Genomic DNA, 18,928 nt, shown 5'->3' with positions numbered 1-18,928 from the left:
GAGTGCTTTGAAAAGTTCTACTAGATTGTAACCATCCTTGTGGAGCACGCGGCTCTTGTTACACTTGTCCACTCACACTCATACAGCTCAGAGTCTCCTATCTAATAAGGAAAGGAACAGAAAAGAAACTTAGTTCTCTGGGAAGGAGATGGCTGGAACAGGAGGATGAAGTCCCATAGTGATTGAGCTGCTCTGAGAGGGGGCTGAGGGTAGGAGAAAGGCAGCTGAACTTTTCCATCTCTACAGTGTCTCCATAACTCTCAGGAGTCACAGCACACAGTTTGCAAAGCATGAAATTAAGATCAGTGATGGGATTTGAAGCACTTTATAGCATTACTCATAAGTAATTCTGTGAGATGGACTCATCTTTGTTTTTCATTTATGTGCTATGTAGGGATGACTAAAAGTATTTGATAGTTGATGATATAGGCATCTATATAGTACTGACCAGTCAGAGCAGACTCTGTCTATAAGTACTTGGAACGCTTTGGCAGTATGCATCAACTAGATATCAAATATTCAAAGCTGTGCAGAATTTCTATTAATAAGTATTTTTGTCTGTTAAAATGCATACTTGAGCTCCATTTCAGTCTATTTCATTGATATCAAAATCATTTCTAGTAAAAAGTTGTATTGGGAATTTTATAGTTTCCTGGCTATTGAAAGCATAAGATATATAATTTGCATGTATTCATATTTATATTAATTAATATAACTAAATATTCTACCTAAAGACTGTCTTCCAGGAACATTATCTAACTAAATGACATTAAGTCTACAAATATTTTGGGACACCTGGGTGGTGCAGTTGGTTGGTGGTGGACTCTTGGTTTTGGCTCAGATCATGATCTCAGGGCCGGGATTTCAGGGTAGTGGGATCAAGCCCTGCGTTGGGCTCCATGCTCAGTGCAGAGTCTGCTTAAGATTCTCTCTCCCTCTGCCCCTCCCCTCTACGTGCACGGGGTCTCTCAGATAAATGAATGAATGAGTAAATAAATCAATAAATCTATCTTAAAAAAGAAGTCCACAAATATTTTTTGGTTCCTACTGTGGGCCAAGCTATGTGTTGGTCTCTTGGTATACAACAAAAAGGATAATGTTGCTGACCCCATGGACCTTACAACTTCACTGGGGAGAAGGATAATGACATGTCTAAAAGCACAGTAGTACAGATTGACTTGAGGAAGGTCAGGGAGCTATGAAGACTCTGTGTGTGTTTGTGTGTGTGTGGGTGGGGGGCTTATAATACACACCTTGGATCAAGGAAGACTTCATGGGAGAGGTGATCGCTAAACTGTGACTGCAGGATACATCAAGATGTGGGAAGCATGGAGGGAAAGGGCAATGGGAGGAGAGGTTCAAGCATGTATAACTTTTCAGAAATAGATAAAAAGACCTCCAGTAACCTGGAAATGGCTTGATATCTTAGGAGCCCTAAGTGACTCCCGATAAGAAAAATGGGAAAATTACTATATTTAAACTTTTTCCTACTACTATCCCCACTCTGTAATATTTGTTAGCTGTTTTTAATACTCTCAAGGTGTATAACTTTATAGTCTGTTCTTTAAACAGAGTTCTATTAGTTTGTTCTTAGTTTTTACATCATAAATAAGAGTGTGTAGTAGCACATACAGGTGAAAAGAAATATTTTCCCTCGTCTCCTAGTTTATGACTCTCCTCCTTAGCTCATGCTGTCTCTTTGACCTGGATTGTCCTTTCTCTTATTCACCTGGAGTATCTACACATCTTTCAAGATTTGGATCAAATGCTCTCTCTCTTATTAAAATTTCAGGGAAAGCTGACTACTGTATCTAGGATACGGTCTTCTCCTATCAGCTGTATTGCTTTATACCTCATGTAGCATGCACATTAGTTGGGGGCATAGGCATTATCATCCCATGTCTATCACAGCATGGATTTTAGGGGTTCATGGTACCTCCCACCTCTCCTTTTTTTTTTTTAAATTTGCTTTGTACACAAAAGCCTTACTACCCAAATGTGAATAGTATTGCTTTTGTTGCTTTCTTCCAATAACTCAAATAAACTGGATTGGGGAACAAGGTTTGGATCAGGAATTTTATGAGGGACTTCCTACTCCCTAACCATTGAATTGGATATGTTTTGTATTATGGGTCTAATATTACTTTATCATTCAGTCAAGGGCAAATAGGCAATAAACCACAGGGTTGGACATGGGTAGTGAAAAACGTGATAGGAAGCAAGGGGCCAACCTCTTGCCTTTAGGCATTAGGCCTGCTCACCACTAAATCATGAATGTCAGAAATGACAATCAATGTCAAGGAATGTCAGTTCTGACAAGTCCAATTAGTCATCCCTTCTTCAATGCTAAAATGATCATTTGCAAACACATTTCCTCAGCATATATGTAATTATATATACTCAGTAATGGAAAATCTGTAAGTGCCATTGAAGCAAAGGCTAGAATATTGTATACTGTTGGATGGATGATTAGATTTGATGATTTTTTAAAAAAGATTTTATTTATTTGAGAGAGAGAGAGAGAGAGAGTGCACAAGCAGGGGGAGAGGCAGAGGGAGAGGGAGAAGCAGACTCCCCACTGAGCAGGGAGCCCAACATGGGGTTCAATCCCAGGACCTGAGATCATGACTTGAACAGAAGGCACACATTTAACCATCTGAGCCACCCAGGTGCCCCTGGAATTGATGATTAAATTGACTTCCAAAGAAGCCAGAGAATCTATGTTCCTTTTATCTTTGACGTTCATTTCACCTAAAATTATTTAGTGTCCTTGGGATTTGGTGGCTCTGGACCAGGGAGTGTTCTAGTTCATGGAAAGGGACTGAATTTATGAGGAAATATTGAGGCTCTGAAGTTTGTTTTCTTTCACTTATTATTTGATCTTGTTGCAGGATAGGGGTAGACTGGTGCAAATTGTAACCAAACACTGTAGGTAGCAATGTACATGCATGAACACTGAAGAAGCTTTTGCTCAGTGAGAATCTGTGAGCCCTTGGGTTTATTGGCTATGGTGTGATGACTGCCAAGCTGTAGGATTGAAATTTTAGTTAATTTTTTTTATTAGGTATGATCTCTATAAACTGTAACTCTCAGATAGTGCTGATTGTGATTTTGGAGGGTAATCTAAAATAGACAAATAAATCTTGATCTTTTGCCTGAAAAATAAAAGGTAGATATTAATTCTTAAAATATAGCATGTTTAATTAAGATTGGGGATAAATGATCTCATGGATTGCTGTGTTCTTAGCAAATAATTTCAGATGTAGTGAGACATGAATACAGTAGGAAAGAGTGCTGAGTCTTGCCCTGAAGATGTATAGCAATCACATTTCTTCTTGTTTATTTATTTGTTTATTTATAACTGTTCTATTTAGGATAGACTGATGAGCACTGAAGGAATCATGGGGTGGTGGAAGGGTGAGCTAAAGTGCCAGTCCAACCTTTGATGTGTGCTTTTGTTTTTACTGAGAATTATTTTCAGTCATTATGTTTCAAAGTTTATTTTAATTTTATTTATTATAGCAACAGTTGGTATTTTTCTGATACCACTAATTCAGTTTTTCATAGAAGTGATTCTAGATTTGTTAGTTATATTACTTGTAAATAGAATGATACAAAGCGCAGTAAAAATGCTGAAACTACATACATTGTGGCTTAAACCTGTAATGATAGGATTTTGTAGGAAATATGTAAAATGTTACATACCTTTTAACATTAAGTTAAGAAAAAATATTTTGTTTCAGAGGAATTTCAGGTCAGGAAATTGAAATTTAGCAATTTTGAATTAATGGAATTAAACAGATCAACACGTTCACTGTTGGAGAATTACATACAACTTTGTAAAGTTTCAAGCTCTTGCCTCCTATTTTTTGAAAAATGTTCATGTAAGGAATATTTTTCAGAAAAATGGAAAACTCTTTGGCACATTATGTGTTGTTATATATTGTCCCTCTTGGCCTTATCTAATTTTTTTCTGGATGACTCCATTGAAATTGCTTCAGCAAACTTGCCAGGTAAGAACTTTTCATAGATTGAGGATAACCGATAAAGAAAAGTTCTTTAGTGGACATATCTATGCTCTTTTCTTCTGTTTAATTAAAAAATCTTTCTATTATGAAGTATAACACTCACAGGGACAAAGGCAGAAAACATCAAAGTATGATATAATGAATTGTTACAAAGCTGTAACATGTCCTAGGTCAAAAATGAGAACATCCACAGCTTTTAAGAAGTTGCTCCTCCCAGACAGTCCCTGTTTTAGCTAGAGGATATCACCATACTGACGTTTATGATCACATTGCCCTTTTCTTTATTATTTAACCACGTATCTCTGCTTTCCTAGACAATATAGTTTTTGAAATTTATGTAAATATAACTACCCTGCATGTAATATTTTTGTGCCTTTTTGTTTTGTTCAATATCATATTTAAAATTTATTGATCTTTTACTTCATTTTGAGAGATTTTAATTGTCTTCCATGTGAAATAATTGCCAGGATTGACTGGAATTTTTTCTTATGTATCATTAACAGGTATTTGTTTCACTTCTTTTTCAAATTTTATTCCTTTAGTTGATTTTTTTAGTGTACAATTGCATATAGACTCTCATTTACTTGCCATGATCCTGTTCATTTGTAGAGGATTTTTGATTGCTATTTTTTCTAGTTCTTAGATTATCATGTAAATTTATAGAGTGCAAAGATTTTGAGCAGAAGGGAAAGGAATAGATGTTGCCCTTTGAAATGATTGAATAAACTTACTAGAGAAGCATATGGTACGAAGTATGGCATGAAAGGAGCTGACTGATAGCAACAAGGTTTTAGGGAATTAGGGTGTCTGTTTAGTTTCAAAAGGAGAATCAACAAAGGAAGAAAAACAGTTGGCATCTTCATGTTTAGTAACCTTTTGGCTTTATTGCTTGGAAAATTCAGCATTCTGCCAAAACAGTTGCAAATTTATGACAATGCTAGAGAAATAAGTAATTGTGATTGAAGGATTTTTTTTACCTAGAATCCTTTTATGTAAGGAATGTGATTATGTTTGGAGCCTAAATATATATGTTGTGGAAAAAAGAAAAGTAAAAGCAGGTTTTTTTTTTTTTTTCTTTTTAATTAGGACAGTCTTGTTGACAGCAACTTGAGTCCACAAATCCACAAATATTTCACCCTACCTATTTTGAGATGCTCCCTGTGGAGTCCCCACATAAAGATTTGGCTGACACTTTGTTTAATCAAGTGAGTGATGAGAACGATATTGGAAATTTAGTTGCAGAAGATGGGCAAAATGAAACACGAGATTCCATTAAAATAAAGTTATTGTTTTTGTTTTTTATTTGAGAGAGAGAGGGAGAGTGCAGGAGTGAGCGCAGGGGCAGAGGAAGTGGATCTCAAGCAGAATTTGTGCTGAGTGTGGAGCCTGATGCAGAGCTCAATCTCATGACCCTGAGATCATGACCTGAGCTGAAATCAAGAGTTGGACGTTCAACAGACTGAGCCACCCAGATGTCACCAAATAAAGTTATTGTTAATTAAATTCCAACTTCCTTTATTTATTCTCTGCTTTTATTAGTGGAACTACCACCCACACAGTCCCTCAAGTCAGAAATAAGGAGTCATTCTAGCCTTACCTTCTTTGCTTTCTTTACTACCAACTATCAAAATCTATTGCTCCTTTCTCTTAAACGTTAGCATACCTCGTTCATGTTCTCTATTGCCACTACTTCAGTTTCAGGAAGCATTTCTCATCTAGTTGATTGCAATTTTTATTTTATTTTATTTTATTTTTTTTGCCTTCTTTTCAGAAGATCCTTTATCTTAGGTATTTTCAAGGGGAAAATTATTTTTTTAATTGAATCATAATTGATATACAATATTATATTTGTTTCAGATGTATAAGATAGTGATTCAATATTTCGATATAATACAAAATGATCACTATGATATAATCTAATTACCATCTGTCACCATATGAAGTTATTACAATATTATTGGCTATATTCCCATGTGCTGTGTATTACATCCTGGTGACTTATTTATTTTATAATGGGAAGTTTGTACCTCTTTATCCCCTTCACCTGTTTTGCCTATCCTCCAACCCCTCCCTTCTGGCAATCTGATTTTGCTCTCTGTATCTATGAGTATATTTCTGTTTTGGTTTGTTAGTTCATGTGTTTAGTTTTTAAGTTACATATATAAGAGAAATATGTGGTATTTGTCTTTCTCTGTCTGACTTACTTCACTTAACCTATTATCCTCTAGGTCCATCCATGTTGTCACAAATGACAAGACTTCATTCTTTATTATGACTAATATTTTATATTATATATATATATATAAATATATGTACATATATATGTGTATATATGTATGACACATAGTGGGCAGAAGATGTCTTCCGGTGCTAGCAGGCTAGAGAGTGAGTACCAACAATGACACCCAAAATCACCAACAATTAGGATGGGATTACAAAATTGGCATCCTCTAGCACTTCTGTCCCAGATAAAGTCTGTGTACGTTCCTACCCCTTTGGTATCCACTTTAAAATTACTAAGTGTGTTCCCCTTACTTATGGTGTAGGTGTTGTTCAATCTGTTGCTTTTGTGCTGGATCTCAGGGTGAACGAGTTTGCTCAAAGGCCCTTTAAGAGTGGGATCTTTGTTCTCTACAGTTAGGTGATTCTTCTGGTCTTACTCCCTATAAATTTTCAAAACCAGATGTTTTGGGGCTTGTCTTTTTGTGCCAGCCCTCAGGGTTGGAGTCCCAGGTGTGGGGCACAATCCTTTCATTCCTGGAGGGAGTGTTTTGTATTTTTGGGATCCATCTCATTTGTGGCGGTCTCTTCAGCCGGGGTGGGTCCTGGCAAGGCTCTGTCTCTTTTACTCTTCTCCATGCTTCTCTTTTATCTTTTGTTGTGGAGATGCTGTTTATGTAGTTTTCCGTTTCTTTTCATAGGAAAATTCTTCCATATGTAGCTCTAAATTTGTTGTGTCTATGGGAGGAGGTGAGTTCTGTTTCTTCCTATGTTGCAATCTTTTTTTTTTTTGAAAGATTTTATTTATTTGTTTGACAGAGGCAGAGAGGGAACACAGGCGGGGGAGTGGGAGAGGGAGAAGCAGGCTTGCTCCTGAGCAGGGAGCCTGATGCGGGGCTCAACCCCAGGACCCTGGGATCATGACTTGAACTGAGGGCAGACGCTTAATGACTGAGCCACCCAGGCGCCCCCTATGTTGCCATCTTGAACCTGTCTTGGAGGGAAAATTCCAAGCTAATCTTAGCTTGACACTCTTAATTTAAAATCAGTGTTTCCTGTTTACATTCCCTCTTCACCTTCAGGAGAAAGTCCAGTTTTGACCTCCTCAGCTATATAAACAAGACTCATCCCTTATCAAAGGACATATACCATGGTCTTTCTCACCTTAGTGCTGTTGTACATCACCTTTAATTTAAACATCCTCTCCCTGTCTTTCACTTGGCTAACTCTCACTCATCATTTAAGATTGAAGTCAAGTGACTAAGTAACTTTCTTTTAACCATTCAGTTTGTCTTAGGAGCACCCGCTTTGCATTCCACATTTCCTCTGCTTTAGTCTATTATGGGTCTTCCATAATATGATCATAACTGTGTGTTCCTTGTGTCTGTCTCTGTGACTTTTCTGCTAGCTTCTAGAGGTCAGTCTGTATGCCAAGTGTTAGGACCCTATATGGGATATAGCAAATACTCAGTATGTGCATGCGGGAGTCTGTTGTGTGTTGGAAGCAGAAACATCCCCAAGCATGAGGAAAGGACCTTCCCAGCCAGAGAGCTGTGTGCCTTTGAGCCCTTTTGGAGAGCAGCCTTACCTCTTACTATCCCAATTCACAGAAACTTTACTGATTATTTTTTCCACTTTTGGTTCTACTTAATTTACTAAGTGGATCCCTTGCTCAGGCAGTTGTGATTGAAATTGTTATTGAGATTCTTAAAGCATTTGGAAATGACCCATGTTTTATACATGACATGCTCAAGCATTGAAAATGTGTTCACGTATGATGTTATCTTTATTGCAGAAAGTATTTTAACATTATCATATAAATCACTACCACTTACATTGTAATTTCATCATCTCTTAAATCGATATCTAGAGCCATACAACATTTTAAGATCTTCTTTTCATATTTTTCAATGCTGGAATATTATAAAGAATGAAATTTGTGCTTTGATTTATAAGACCCCAAAAACAGTCTCTAGAAATTGCTGTTGGAATTTTTTACCTAGAAATCTTTGCTTTCCTAGTCATACAAATGCTTCTCTTCTATTTTCTTCAGATTTTAGTGGAATGTCACTTTTGTTGCATACTTACGTGCCATTCGTTTTGATTAAGACATTTTTTTCTCTTAAAAAAATTAAGATTTTATTAAAAGCTAAATTTAGATTTGTTTGTTTTTTTCTAATTAGCTTTACCTAAAATTATTAGTAGCCAGCAAAAATTCATACAAAATATTTTAGAGAGCTCAAATTGAAATCATGTTTATATTCTGTCAAAGATCACGATCTGTTCTCTGAAAATCTTCTGTTGTTTTGCTTAATTCTGCTAGTACATTTTACATTTTACTTAAATTAAATTGTTTTAACATTAGATGGCACTACCATTAGATTGGTTGTAAAATTAAGTTTACGTGTGTTTCAGCAAGATACTTCCTCTTTGGTCATATCAAGGAAATATCATGTATAATCTCTGAAATATTTGCAAGAGTATTATCACCAAAAGCACGATTGTGGCCATGTCTTTTTAGAACAAATTTATATTATGTGCTGTACATGGCCAATAGAATGCTCCTGGAATTTTGGCCCAAATTCTGGCTTATATGAAGTTTCTTTATTAACCATCTTAGCACAACTATCCTAGCTTGCCCTGGACACTCTTTTGAACCAATGAGTAAAACAGAAGGCCACCTATTTTCTTTCTTTCTTTTTTTTTTTTAATTTTAATAAACATATAATGTATTTTTATCCCCAGGGGTACAGGTCTGTGAATCGCCAGGTTTACACATTTCACAGCACTCATCATAGCACATACCCTCCCCAATGTCCATTTCCCCACCACCCTCTCCCGTCCCCCCTCCCCCCAGCAACCCTCAGTCTGTTTTTTGAGATTGAGTCTTTTATGGTTTGTTTCCCTCCCAATCCCATCTTTTCATTTTTTCTTTTCCTACCTCCCCCCAACCCCCCCGCATTGCATCTCCACTTCCTCATATCAAAGAGATCTTATCATAGTTGTCTTTTTTTTTTTAATTTTTTCTTTTCAGCGTAACAGTATTCATTGTTTTTTCACCACACCCAGTGCTCCATGCAATCTGTGCCCTCCCTAACACCCACCACCTATTTTCTTTACCTAAGTTGCAATTTGTACTTTTTTAAAAGTAAGTTTTTAATTTTAATTCCAATATAGTTAACATACAGTGTTATATTAGTTTCAGGTATACAATAAAGTGATTCAGCAATTCTGTACATTACTCAGTGCTCATCATGAAAAGTATATTCTTTAATCTCTATCACCTATTTCACCCATCCCCTCCACCCACCTCCCTTCTGGTAACCATCACTTTATTCTCTGTAGTTAGGAGTCTGTTTCTTGGTTACTCTTTCTCTCTCTTGCTTTTTTTTTTTTTTTTTAACCCCTTTTGCTTGTTTGTTTTGTTTCTTAAATTCCATATGAGTGAAATCATATGGTATTTGTATTTCTCTGGCTTATTTTGCTTAGTATTTTACTCTCTAGCTCTATGCATGTCATTGCAAATGGCAAGATTCCATTCTTTTTATGATTGAATAATATTCCATTGTGTATATATACCATTTTTTATCTATTCATCTATCAATGGACACTTGGTCTAGTTCCATAATTTGTGTATTATGCTGCAGTAAACATAGGGGTGCATGTATCCCTTTGCATTAGTGTTTTTGTATTTTTTGGGTAAATACCCGATAGTGTGATTACTGGATTGTAGGGTAGTTCTATTTATAGCTTTTTGGGGGAACCTCTGTACTGTTTTCCATAGGGGCTGCACCAGCCTGCCATGTGTGAGGTGGTATCACATTGTACTTTTGATTTGCATTTCCCTGATGATGAGTGATGATGATGGGCACCTTTTCATGTATCTGTTGGCCATCTGGATGTCTTCTTTAGAGAACTGTCTGTTCATGTCTTCTGCCCATTTTTAATTTGATTATTTGTTTTTTGGGTGTTGAGTTGTATAAGTTCTTTATTATGTCTTGGATGTTAACTCTTTATTACATATGTCATTTGCAGATATCATCTCCCATTCAGTAGTTTGCCTGTAGGTTTTGTTGATTGTTTCTTTTGCTGTGGGAAGTGTTTTATTTTGATGTGGTCCCAGTAGTTTATTTTTGATTTTATTTCCCTTGCCTCAGGAGACATATCTAAGAAGAAATTGCTATGGCTGATGTTAAAGAAGTTACTGCTTATGTTCTCTTGTAGGATTTTTGTGGTTTTAGGTCTCACATTTGGGTCTTTAATCCATTTTGAGTTTATTTCTGTGTTTGGTGTAAGAAAGTAATCCATTTTCATTCTTTTGCATATAGCTGACTAGTTTTTCCAACACCATTTGTTGAAGAGACTGTCTTTTTTCCATTGGTTATTCTTTCTTGTTATGTTGAAGATTAAGTGACCATATAATCGTAGGCTTATTTCTGGGTTTCCTATTCTGTCCTACTGATCTCTGTGTCTGTTTTTGTGCCTGTACCATACTGTTTTGATTATTATAGCTTTGTAATATAATTTGAAGTCTGAAATTGTGATGGCTCCAACTTTGTTTTTCTTTTTCAAGGTTGATTTGGCAATTTGGAGGCTTTTGTGCTTCCATATAAGTTTTAGGATTATTTTAGTTCTTTGGAAAATGCTGTTGGTATTTTGGTAGGGATTATTATTATTATTTTTTAAGATTTTATTTATTTATTTTAGAGATAGAGCTTGAGCGAGTGGGGGGGTGGGAAGGGCAGAGGGGGAGCGAGAGGGACAAGCAGGTTCCACGCTGAGCATGGAGTCTGATGGGGGGGTTCAATCCCACAATGCTGATTATGATCCGAGCCAAAACCAAGAGTTGGACGCTTAGCCAGCTGAGCCCTCAGGCACCCCAGCAGAGATTGATTTGAATCAATCTATCTATCTATCTATCTTGCTTTGGGTAGTATAGACATTTTAACAATATTTGTTCTTCTAATCCATGAGCATGGCGTGTCTTTCCATTTCTTTGTATCATCTTCAATTTCTTTTATCAGTGTTTTACAGTTTTCAGAGTACAGGTCTTTTATCTCTTTAAGGTTATTCATAGGTATTTTATTATTTTTAGTGCAACTTTAAGTGGGATTGTTTTCTTAATTTCTCTTTCTGTTGCTTTATTGCTAATGTATAGAAATGCAACAGGTTTCTGTACTTTGATTTTGTGTCCTGTGATTTTACTGAATTCATTTATGAGTTCTGGTAGTTTTTTGGTGCAGTCTTTAGGGTTTTCTATATATATAGTATTATGTCATTGCACAGAATGAAAGACTTACTTGTACCTTACCAATTTGGATGCTTTTTATTTCTATTTGTTGTCTGATTGCTGAGGCTAGGAGTTCCAGTACTTTATTGAATAAAAGTGATGAGAGTGGACATCCTTGTCTTATACTTGACTTTAGAGGGAAAGTTCTTGACCATCCAGTATGATGTTGGCTGCGGGCTTTTCATATAAGGCTTTTATTATGTTGTAGCGTGTTCCTTCTGAACCTACTTTGTTGAGGGTTTTTATCATGAATGGATGTTGTATTCATCAAATGCTTTTTCTGCATCTATTGAAATGATCACATGGTTTCTATTCTTTCTCTTGCTGATGTGATGTATTACATTTATTGATTGGAGATTATTGAACCATGCTTGCATCTGAGGAATAAGACCCATTTGATCATGGCGAATACTTTTATAAAATGTATTGTTGGATTTGGTTTGATGGTATTTTGTTGAGCAATTTACATCTGTATTGATCAGAGATACTAGCCTGTAGTTCTCTTTATTTGTGTTCTTTTTTATTTGGTTGTAGTATTAGAGTAATGCTGGCTTTGTAGAATAAATTTGGAAGTATTTATTCCTCCTCTATTTTTTGGGATAGTTTGAGAAGAATAAGTATTAACTCTTCTTTATTTTATTATTATTATTATTTTTTAAAAGATTTTTATTTATTTATTTGACAGACAGAGATCACAAGTAGGCAGAGAGGCAGGCAGAGAGAGAGAGGGGGGAAGCAGGCTCCCTGCTGAGCAGAGAGCCTGATGTGGGGTTCGATCCCAGGACCCTGGGATCATGACCTGAGCCGAAGGCAGAGGCTTTAACTGACAGAGCCACCCAGGTGCCCTGTCTTCTTTAAATATTTGGTAGAACTTACCTGTGAAGCCATCTGGTCCTGGATTTTGATTTTTTGGATAACTGATTCAATTTCATTGCTGGTAATTGGTCTTTTCAAATTTTCTATTTCTTCCTGCTTCAGTTATGGTGGGTTATATGTGTCTAGGAATTTGTCTGTGTCTTCCAAGTTGTCCAATTTGTTGACATATAATGTTTCATAATACTCTCCTACACTTGTTTATATTTTTGTGGTGTTGGTTGTTATTTCTCCTCTTTCATTTGTGATTTTGTTCATTTAAATTTTAAATTCTCTTTCTCTTTCTGATGAGTCTGGCTAGAGTTTTACCAATTTTGTTGATTTTTCAAAGAACCAGCTCTTGGTTTCATTGGTCTGGTTTTTTTTTTTTTTTTTTTTTTTTTGTTTTTTTTTTTAGTTTCTATAGCATTTATTTCTGTTATAATCTTTATTATTTCCTTCCTTCTGCTAGTTTGGGATTAGTTTGTTCTTCTAGTTCCTTTAGGTGTAAGGTTAGGTTGTTTACTTGAGATTTTTCTTGCTTCTTGAGTTAAGTCTGTATTGTTATCAACTTCCCTGTTAGAACCACTTTAGCTGTATCCCAAAGATTTTGGACCATTGTGTTTTCATTTTCATTTGTTTCCATGTAATTTTTGATTTCTTCTTTTATTCTTGGTTGACCCAAAAATTGTTCAGTAGCTTGTTATTTAACCTCCATGTATTTTTGCCCTTTCCACACTTTATTCTTGTGGTTGATTTCTACTTTCATAGTGTTGTGGTCAGAAAAGATGCATAGTGTGACTTCAGTTCTTTTGAAATTGTTGATACTTGTTTTGTGGCCTAACGTGTGATCTGTTCTGGAGAATGTTCCACATGCACTTGAAAAGAATGTGTAACCTGCTGTTTTAGGATGGAATGTTCTGAATATATCTGTTAAATTCATCTGGTGAGTGTGTCATTCAAAGCCACTGTTTTCTTGTTGATTTTCTTTTTGGATGATCTGTCCATCATTGTAGGTGGTATGTTAAAGTTCCCTAGTATGATTGTATTACTATTTATTAGCTCCTTTGTGTTTGTTATTAACTGTTTATGTATTTTGGTGTTCCTATACGGGGTACATAAGTATTTACAATTGTTATATCTTCTTATCGGATTATCCTCTTTATTATCATATAGTGTCCTTCTTTGTCTCTCGTTACAGTCTTTGTTTTAAAGTCTATTTTGTCTGATATAAATATTGCTGCCCTGGCTTTCTTTTTATATCTGTTTGTATGATAAATGTTTCTCCATCCCTCCCTTCACTTTCAGTCTGAACATATATGTAGATCAAAATAAGTCTCTTGTAGGCAACATAGAGATGGGTCTTATTTTTAAATCTACTCTGTCACCTTAATGTGTTTTCATTGGAGTGTTTAGTCCCTTTAATTTTGAAGTAATTATTCTCTCTCCTTTTCTCTGCCATTGTGGTGTATGTGGTTGACTGCTCCTCCTCATATCTCTCATAAGACTTTTAGGATCAAGATATTCCTGGTCAAGAAACAAAAACAGAATTGTCTCATTCCCTAGTGAATTTGAATGAAAACTGGTGGTAAAATCAGGTACAGCACCAAGAGGAGACATTGGAGAAGAATGAAGCTGGGGTTACAAGGGATTGCACATGAGATGACACACAAATTTATGCAGCAGGAAGGTCATGTGCTTGAACCCAACACTATGTAAACATCACTACAACCTGAACAACAAACGAGTTTTATTGGGGAAATGATTGTTCTCTGTTGTTATATTTCTGCACCAGTAGGTTGGTTCAGTAATAACATATTTATGTGAGATCTTTTGTTTGAAAAAAGATGTTTTGATAGATATGTATTTATTCCCATGTTGTTTTATGGTTGTTTTTGTAGTTTTTCTTAAGTCCTTTCCTCTCTTGCTCTCTTTTATGATTTTCTGGCTTTTTCAGTGATATACTTGGATTTGTCTCTTTAGTCTTTGCATATTTATTACTGGCTTTTGATTTGGGGTTACCATTAGGTATGTATATAATATCTTCTGCATATAGCAGTCTATATGAAGTTGATAGTTGCTCAATTTTAACCCATTCTTTATTCCTCTTCCCCCTATGTTTTAGGTATATGGTGTCATATTTTACACCTTTTATTCTCTGATTCCCTTGACAGATTTTTAAAGATATAGTTATTTTCACTGCTGTTGTGTTTTTCACTTTTCATATTCTCATTTATGGTCTTTCCTTTCCACTCAAAGAGTCCCCTTTAATATTTCTTGTAGGGCTGATTTAGTGGTCATGAACTCCTTTGTTTGTCTGTAAAATGCTTTATCTCTCTTTCTATTCTGAATGATTGCCTTGCTGGAGAGAGTATTCTTAGCTGTAGATGCTTCCTTTTCAACACTTTGAATATATCATACCACTCTCTTCTGGCCTGCATAGTTTCTGCTGAAGAAAATCCACTGATAGCCTTATGGGGTTTCCCTTGTATGTAACTGTCTTCTTTTCTATTGCTGCTTTAAATTTTTTTTCTTTATTATTACTTTTTGCCATTTTAATTACTCTATATCTTGGTGTGGACCTCCTTGGGTTGATTTTGTTGGGGTTCTCTGTGCCTCCTGGACCTGGATATTTGTTTCCTTCTCCAAATTAAGGAAGTGTTCATATATTATTTCTTCAAATAAATTTTCTGCCCCCTTTACTCTCTTCTTTTTCTGGGATCTCTATAATGTGAATGTTACTATGTTTGATAGAGTCACTGAGTTCCCTAAGTCGGTTCTCAGTTTGCATAATTTTTTTCTCTTATTTGCTCAGCTTGATTAGTTTCCAGTTCTTTGTCTTCCACACCATTAATTCATTCTCTGCTTTCTCAAGCCTGCTTTTTTTTTTTTTAAGATTTTATTTATCCATTTAACAGACAGAGATCACAAGTAGGCAGAGAGGCAGGCAGAAAGAGAGAGGAGGAAGCAGGCTCCCTGCTGAGCAGAGAGCCTGATGCGGGGCTCGATCCCAGGACCCCGAGATCATGACCTGATCAAGCCTGCTATTTATTCCATCAATTGTATTTTTAATTTCAATTGTTATCTTCTTCATTTCTGATTAGTCCTTTTTTTATCTCTGTGTTAAGGGTCTCACTGATGTCCTCCAGTCTTTTCTCAAGTCCAGTGAGTATGTTTATGATGAGTACTTTCAATTCTCTGTTGGGTGTATTACTTACCTCCTTTTGCTTAGCTCTCTTGCTGTGATTTTGTCCTGTTCTTTCATTTGGGACATATTCCTCTGTCTCCTCATTTTGCCTAACTTTCTGAGTTTCTTTCTGTGTTAGGAAAGTCACCTACATCTCTTGTTCTTGGAAGTAGTGGGCAGGGCTCTTTTAACAAGGTGGTGCTCGTCCTCATCCACAGTGGGGAGTGCAGCCACCACAGAGGCCCAGTTGCTTGGCGTCCTCTGTGAAGTGTGCACAGGCTGGGAAGCAGTTTTAACAAGGTGACTTCATCCTCTGCAAGAGGTTGGGGGACTGGAGTTCAGGAGATGCATTGTTGGCAAGGTTTGCACCAGTCTCCTGGAAGAGAAGACCCGCAGTGCCAGGACTGAGGTAGGCCTAGTTGGAAGGGTTGGAGCATGGTGTTAAGAAATTAGGTAGTGAATGCCAGCTCTGCAGTGGATCCCAGAGGCAGCTGTGTGATTGTGCTGGGGGCAAGAAGAGTGAAAAGGCACTTGCCTGCTCCTTTGTTTCTAGAGAAGTTCCTCAGCTAACACTGAGATTAGAAATTTAACTCTTCCTTCACGTATCCCAGGCATTTTTTCAAATTGCTATTTGTTGTGCTTTCTCTTTAAGGCAGGAATTCAGTCTCCTATTGCCCTCCAGGCTCTCCCAGAACCAAGCTGTGGATTTTTAATGCTCCTGGCTTTAATTTCTGTTAGTTGTAAGAACTCAGGAAATTCAGCCCCTGTGATTGTCAAAGCCAAATGCTGTGGGGGTTCGTTTTCCCTGTGCAGGCTCCCCAGTGTGATAGCCTGTTTCTGACCCCTCTCTGCTCCTGCAGCTCCCTCCCTCTAGTGACCAGACCCTTGGGTTTAGCTCCCCATTGCATCTTTGCCCTTTACACTCCTTTCAGTGTGTCCTCCTCTTTTAGTTACAGAGTTTTTGCTGCTAGTCTTTGTGTTGTTTTCTGGGTTATTTGCACTGATATGAGTGTTATCTAGTTCTGTCTTTGGGATGAGGCAAATTGCATACTTCTACCACACCATTTTCCTGGAAGTGCCTCCACAATTTGTACTTTCTATGAGAGGTATAAAACTGATGACAAGATACAAAATTTGAACTTCAAAAATAGGGCTGTGGGAGTAGACCACACAGGATGTAGGCTATAAAGGGATGTAGAGAATTCAAAAATAACGAAATTGGCTAGAAGTGTACTTTTCATGGTCACCATGCTCCAGCAATTCTAATATCATTGATAAAATAATCTTCTTTTAGAAAAAAAGGTATTTTGCTTAACTAAGTCCTAAATAATTGCTGCAGTTACTGTTCAACTTTAATAATATATAATCAAATTAGCATGTTTTATTACTTTTCCTTTAGTAGGCATTGCATTCAACATGGAAGTTAATTTCAGAATTTTCAGTTGTACTGTTGGTTCCTGACATAGAAGTGGATTTAACTCTGTGCTTTGAGAGTTAGTTATCTATAGTTTGGAATTGTTCAAACTGCTTTAGACTCTGTCTCTCCCCACCCCTTCTTTTTGTCTTCCTCCTTTCTTATTAAAATTTGCTCTTGGGAATAATTCTGGAACTCTTTCAAATTAAAGATAAAATGATTGATAAAATTTTGCAATATGCTCAGGGATATTGATATTTTATCAAGTTACAGCAAAGGAATGAATATACTTTTTAGAATTTCAGATGTCATTTAGCTTGGTGAATAGGGTAGATACTTATAGGAGGAGCAGGGCTCTTCTTGAAGTAACCTTGAACTATAATGTATTTTCACTGCTACCATATCTCTGCTTGCTTTTAAGGATTCTTATGATTATGTGGTTTTCTCTAGCCTTTGTATGCACACTATAGAAATTATTTTATCTTTTATTTTAGAGGCTATTCTTGTTTGAGCATTAGTAATACCATCATAAGCCCAATCCAGGGAAATCTTGGGGACCCAAAGCCCGAGATAGTAAGAATCTACCCTGGGATTCCCTGTGAAAGTGCCCTAATGACTAAAGGTGTTTTTATTTTTTTAATTAAAAAGGAGGTACTTAGGGGTGCCTGGGTGGCTCAGTGGGTTAAAGCCTCTGCCTTCAGCTCTGGTCATGATTCCAGGGTCCTGGGATCGAGCCCCACGTTGGGCTTTCTGCTTGGCGGAGAGCCTGCTTCCCTTCCTCTCTCTTTGCCTGCCTCTCTGCCTACTTGTGATCTCTGTCTGTCAAATAAATAAATAAAATCTTTAAAAAAAAAAGAGGTATTTATAGAATATTATCAGAGACACCTAAGGGTCCATAAAGAATGACACTTATGTACAATTTATTTCAGAAAAAGATCACCCATTTTCTGTAGCTGAAGTTTTCAAATTGTAGAAGTTCCATTAAACCCAAAGATATGATTCATATGGGACAAGTACACAAGGCAATAGAAGACTGTCCCTGTTATATTCCTCTTCTTCATCTCTTAATAGATTTTAATATCATGGGGGTGATTGAAATGGGTTTGGGGATCTGTTTATTTTATAATTAACAGAAAAAAATGGAAAAATTCAAGAATTTTTAAATTAAGGTTGACAAATTATTGTATTATATCACTTTTTGATGTTGTAAACTACTTGGTGATTACTTCATTCTTGGAGCTATGTAAAATGAATAGTCAACAGGAGGATGCTTGAGTTTTTAGATTTAACATAGTGTAATTCTGTATATTTCTTAACTAGGGACATTATTTCTTCTTTCTGATTTCAGAGAGTAGTTACAAAAGCTCATTGTGTTCATTTTGAGTAAGAGCCCATAATGAGAGAAATCAGCCAGAAACTGCAAGCCAAATGACAGAGATCAAGAGCAAATACTTTAGAATAATGACATCTTTGATAACTCTATTACATTGGTACCTTTAAACCATGGGAACTCTCTACAGGGAATTAATGAATGATGGGTAATAAGAATTTCAAGAGAAAATCTTTCATGGTAGTTGGAAACAGAATTAAAGAGACCAAAAGTTAGTCTCTGTGCCAGGTCATATTAATAAAGGCCAAAAATAGGATCAAAAAGACTAACTATGTGGAGCTCTCTGAGAAACTGAGACAGCCAGATTCAACAGAGAAGCTATTTGCATTGTAAATTACAAAAATATTGAAAAGTTAGGTTTGAAATGCATGGCGAAGCATATATATCTGAGGCTTTTTAAATATCAGTAGAAAAGTAACTACAAACAGTAAATATCCTCCTTAATTTTAAATTCAAGAACAAATTGTTTTATAGTGTTTTTCATAGACCTATATTTTTCCATGTCAGATGTTGCAAATACTACATGTCCTCAAATATTATCTACATA

The sequence above is a fragment of the Martes martes genome (genome assembly GCF_963455335.1).
Source record: "Martes martes genome assembly, chromosome: 3".
NCBI classification, from domain to species: domain Eukaryota; kingdom Metazoa; phylum Chordata; class Mammalia; order Carnivora; family Mustelidae; genus Martes; species Martes martes.
The sequence above is the reverse complement of the archived record's forward strand: the minus strand, read 5'-3'. Positions refer to the sequence as shown.